We start from the raw sequence: 6,124 nt of genomic DNA, 5'->3' as shown, positions 1-6,124 counted from the left end.
ACATTATAGCAGCCAGCAGTTTGTCACCATATACATACATTATAGCAGCATCAGGTCACTATATACATACATTATAGCATCATGTCACCATAAACTGTATATACATTGTATCAGCCAGCAGTATGTCATCATATAGATACATTATATCAGCCAGCAGTATGTCACCATATACTGTACATACATTATAGCAGCAAGCAGTATGTCACCATATACATACATTATAGCAGCCAGCAGTATGTTACCATATAATTACATTATAGCAGCCAGCAGTATGTCACCATATAATTACATTATAGCAGCCAGCATTATGTCACCATAAACATACATTATAGCAGCCACCAGTATGTCACCATATACATACATTATAGCAGCCAGCAGTATGTCACCATATAATTACATTATAGCAGCCAGCAGTATGTCACCATATACATACATTATAGCAGCCAACAGTATGTCACATATACATACATTATAGCAGCAAGAAATATGTCACCATATACATACATTATATCAGCCAGCAGTATGTCACTATATATATACATTATAGCGTCCAGCAGTATGTCACCATATACAGTACATACATTATAGCAGCAAGTAGTATGTCACCATATACATACATTATAGCAGCCAGCAACATGTCACCATATACATACATTATAGCGGCCACCAGTATGTCACCATATACTGTGCATACATTATAGCAGCCAAAAACATGTCACCATATACATACATTATGGCAGCCTCATGTCACCATATACTGTATATACATTGTATCAGCCAGAAGTATGTCATAATATACATACATTGTATCAGCCATCAGTATGTCACCATATACATACATTATAGCAGCCAGCAGTATGTCACCATATACATACATTATAGCAGCCAGCAGTATGTCACCATATACATACATTATAGCAGCCATCAGTATGTCACCATATACACACATAATAGCAGCCAGCAGCATGTCACCATATACATACATTATGGCAGCCTCATGTCACCATATACTGTATATACATTGTATCAGCCATCGGTATGTCACCATATACATACATTATAGCAGCCAGCAGTATGTCACCATATACATACATTATAGCAGCCAGCAGTATGTCACCATATACATACATTATAGCAGCCAGCAGTATGTCACCATATACATACATTATAGCAGTCAGAAACATGTCACCATATACATACATTATGTCAGCCAGCAGTATGTCACCATATACATACATTATAGCGGCCAGCAGTATGTCACCATATACAGTACATACATTATAGCAGCAATAAGAATGTCACCATATACATACATTATAGCAGCAAGCAGTGTGTGACCATATACATACATTATAGCAGCCAGCAGTATGTCACCATATACACACATAATAGCAGCCAGCAGCATGTCACCATATACATACATTATGGCAGCCTCATGTCACCATATACTGTATATACATTGTATCAGCCATCGGTATGTCACCATATTCATACATTATAGCATCCAGCAGTATGTCACCATATACATATATTACAGCAGCCAGAAACATGTCACCATAGGTGTGCGCACATTGAGTGTTAGGGGTGCACTGGTACCCCCTAATGCTGTGACCTCCATTATGAATACCTCTGCCGCTAGCAATACCAGCAATATCTTTTTGCGTTGTTAATTGTACTAGACCATTGTCATATCACCAGTGGCGGATTCAGGGGGGGGGGCACCCGGGCACGTGCCCCCCCCTGTCATTTATTTTCTAGCTGAGGACCAGGGCTTTCCAACGAGCCCAGCCCCGTGTCTCTAGCCCCCCGGAAACCGGAGACATCGCCTGGCAAACCTGTAACGTTTTTTCCCCCAAGGATAATATGGGACCCGTCCATTCCGACCCCCACCCGGTTCCGACGGCTGCCAGTTCCCGCCCTGGCATCACAGAAGCTTGTGGTTGATTTTTTTCAATTCCAAATCACTGGGCCTTCAATATGATACCAGGCTGGTCCAAATCGGTCAATCAGTTCCAGAGATATTGTGTGTAAACCGATTTTTTTATTTTTGAAATGTAATTTCATGGCTGTTCATGTTCTTTGAGGGCAGATTACTCTGGAACCAAATGTTCCAGTTTCACTGGATCAAAATCATTCAAAGCCCACTCAAAAGTTCTTCAATATAATACTTGCCTCATGTAAATGGGTCAGTTGGTTCCGAAGATATAGCCGGTTAAATGAGATAACTGGTTAAAGGGGGGAGGGGTGGTTTTCTCTACCCCTCACACCAGAAAATGCAGGGACTAGGCTGGTGTAAAAGGGGCCAATCTGGGAATGCATTTTCTGGTGTGAAAGGGGTATTATTTCAAATAGCCGGGACCTACAGTGCTCTGAATATAGCCAGGCTCTGCCACTGTCAGTGGCTATCACTTCTGCCTGGCGGCGGCTGTCCCCCATTTACCACGAGCATGTATTCCCCCTTGGCAATGAGCATGTAATCCCACATGGCAACGAGCATGGAACCTCTGGCAATGAGCATAGAACCCTTGGCAATGAGCATGTAGAGAAGCAGCACTTATGTAGCATAATTTTTAATAGGCATTATGGTGTTTGGCATAACACATAATGGACATAATGGCATGTAACTTAACGTGTAATGGAAATTATGGTGTAAATGTTTAATGCGAGCCTTTGGTGGACAATGTCCCTGTTTATGAAGTGTATTGTGAATTTTGGCTTGATCTGTGTGGCATTATGTGAATTCTGGCTCAATCCATGTGGCATTATGTGAATTTTGTCTCAATCCGTGTGGCATTATGTGAATTTTGGCTCAATCTATGTGGCATTATGGGAATTTTGGCTCAATCCGTGTGGCATTATGTGAATTTTTTCCCAATCCGTGTGGCATTATGTGAATTTTGGCTCAATCCGTGTGGCATTATGTGAATTTTGGCTCAATCCGTATGGCATTTTATGCATTTGGCTCAATCCGTGTGGCATTATGTGAATTTTGACACAATCCATTTGGCATTATGTGAATTTTGGCTCAATTCTGTGTGTGTTATTATGTAAATTTTGGCTCAATCCATGTGGCATTATGTGAATTTTGACACAATCCATGTGGCATTATTTGAATTTTGGCTCAATCCATTTGGCATCATGTGTAAGGGGCAAGTATAATGGGGTCTAGTATTTTGTTGCATAATGTGTAGAAGTTGTATATGGTGTTGACACGCACCCTGTTGAGTGGCCACACACCCTTTTCCGGAGCGCGCCTGTGGCGCGCGCAAAACTACATCCTTCACTTTTGTCGCCATGGTGGGCCTGCATACTTTAAATGCCAGGGCCTATTTTTAATTCCATTCCCACCCTCTCCTGCCGCTCTCTTAGCATGTACACTGGCACCACTAACACCGCCCCTCCCCCACCCAAACCATTTTTATCATGGTGCCCCCCCTGTCATTTTATCCTGGATCCGCCCCTGTTACCCACTCAGCAGCTCCTGCAAAGCAGGGAGGCGCCATGCTGAAAAGGCGCTGTCTCCCTCCCTGCTCTGCTAAAGCTGCCTCAGCCCCCACTGTCACTGCCTCCTGCACAATGCCCGCGGGCAGGCGGCAGTATAAAGATTTGCTCCCTGCACCACGAGTGCACACAGCCTGCATGCCACCCTCAGTGCCTGTCTCTACAGCGGGAGGCAGTATGGAGAAGCTGAGCAGCTCCCTGCACCGCGCACACACTGTCTTCCTCCTGCGACTTGCCCCCTCTTCCTTACGGACACTTGCGCTGAGGCATGTAGCGCTGTCTGTGAATGCCTGGATGACATGTCATGTCCGGATCCGCCCCCTAACCATTGCTCCCTGCGCCTGTCAGCTGTCAATCAAATGACGAACAGGCAGCAGCGCCGCCTCCCCTTCCTTCCCTCTTCTCAGTGTGCTGTGCCAGTGCCACTGCCAGTCCTCAACACTCCGCCCCCTCTATCTCATCCCCTCTTCTTCCATCTCCTCCTTCTCTCCCCTCCTTTCCACCTGTCACAAGAGGGGCTTAATGGCGTCCTCAGCGTCCTGCCTACGCAGATAGAAGAGGAGGGACTGCACACGAGTTAAACAGCAAAAAAACAGTGAGTCTTTTATTATTCATGTTTATAACAAATTTTTTAATAATTGTAGATTTTTTTTATATTAATTTAGACACTTTTAAAATAATGGGCTGGGTTCTGTGCCTAAAGGTGGCCATACATGCTGCAATAGCAGCATGCGATGCGATGTGCGCTCCTGCGGGCATCGCACAGTACAAAAAGTATGTGCTGCACATACTTTGTGTACTGCTTTCGGATCTCATCGCACACACATTGCATGCATGCCATGCCATGCGATCTAGCCCATAACGTATGCGATTCTCGCAACATGTATGGGCACCTTTAGTGCCTGCAACATTTTGCGGAAACAGCACTGAGATGGTGTATGCATACATGTACATGCACCCGCGATCCTCCATAGGATCACATGTTGCATACGCTCCCACAATCGGGCTGCAGCTTGTTGCAATGGCAATGTGAAAGGGCGCAAAATGTATGGTTTGCAGGAGGGCACCGGACACCCTAGCACCGGCCCTGGCTTCCATACACCAGTTAGACACTGGGTTTTTGTTTGTCAGAAAAAGAAAACCGACAAAAAAAGAAAGAAAAACGCTTTTTGGGCGCACTCTTTTGTAAATGATTAAATTAAATAATTAATACATGACTTTTATTTTAGACTTAATTTAAAATATGGTGGCACAAAGGATTAATTTAAATTAAAGATATTAAAATGTAGTGTGATCCTTGTACTAGTTTAGTTCAAGGAAAATTCGCAGATTGGTCACACCTTTAATATGTCATTTAAGCACTGTTTTTATCAGAGGTACAGTTACCAATGATAGTAGGCAGTGAAATGATTAGGTTCTCCTCAAATGTGTAACAATTAATTCTTAATAGCGTAAGGTAATGTACCTAAATTGGTAATATGAGGAGAGAAGAAAGTTACACAGCCTCAATATGAAATTCTAATTTTTAATAAAACACTCACTCCAGCAGTCATTGTTGCAGGTATTTTATTTGATACGGCGGCCCTTACCCCTAATTTTGATGTTGCCACACCTGGGCTTCCCTGGGGGTCTCCCACCTAGGTACTGACCTGGCCCTCCACTGCTTGGCTTCCAAGTTCGGAGAGGGTTTGGGCAGACCAGTGGGGTATGGTGGCAAAATCGTAGGGTTCAGTGTCCCATCAAATATGGCCTGTAGGGCTGCAAGAGGGGATCACTTCACCAGGTGCAACAGGTGAATTTTATGCAAATGAATTGTGTATATGTGGAAATATATCGATTGAGGGATTTAAAGGTCCCTGGGTAATTGAACACTGGAACACTAAATGTGATCCTAAAATAACTCTGTTTTTCCTGTAGGTGTATTAATTAGGTGGGAAAAATGATCAAAAATGATCAAAAACGAGGTAGCAGTTGGCTGCTTGCTAGTAGCAGGAATTTGGGAATTATTATTTTTTATTTTTTAAGAATTATTTGGGTATATAGTCAAATGCGATAATTGCACCAATTAGGATAATGCTACACACCATGCAATTAAGGATGTTTAGAGGTGATAATTGCACTGTTCAGAGTAACGTTATACATTGTATAGTAGTAGATTTGAAGATATAGTTACCAATGATGATCAAACACTCAGTAGCAGTACTTTAAAAGGTGCATGGATAGATTGTTGCATGAATAGGAAACAATACAAATGTGCGGAGATCGCTCTGTATAGCAAGACAGCTACCCCGCTGCTGACTGCAATGACTGCAGTGATTAAAGAATTATTTCGGGTATATAGTCAAATGCAATAATTGTACCAATTAAGATAATGCCACACACCATGCGATTGAGGATGTTTAGAGGTGATAATTGCACTGTTCAGGGTAACGTTATACACTGTATAATAGCAGATTTAGTTACCAATGATGATCGGACACTCAGTAGCTGTACTTTAGAAGGTGCATGGATAGATTGTTGCATGAAATAAGAAACAATACGTATGTGCGGAGATCACTCTGTGTAGCGAGACAGTTACCCCGCTGCTGACTGCAGTGGGGGAGCGTCTCTCTAACCTGTTGCC

The 6,124-nt window shown here is 42.9% G+C and overlaps 1 pseudogene; it reads right to left on the bottom strand.

Moving 5' to 3' along the window:
- Nucleotides 1–5,101: 5,101 nt before the first annotated feature.
- Nucleotides 5,102–5,220, bottom strand: LOC146060816 (5S ribosomal RNA; annotated as a pseudogene).
- Between the last annotated feature and the right edge of the window lie 904 nt (nucleotides 5,221–6,124).

This window comes from Crinia signifera, chromosome 2 (genome assembly GCF_055691185.1).
Source record: "Crinia signifera chromosome 2, ASM5569118v1, whole genome shotgun sequence".
NCBI lineage: Eukaryota > Metazoa > Chordata > Amphibia > Anura > Myobatrachidae > Crinia > Crinia signifera.
This window is presented reverse-complemented; position numbering and strand designations above follow the sequence as displayed.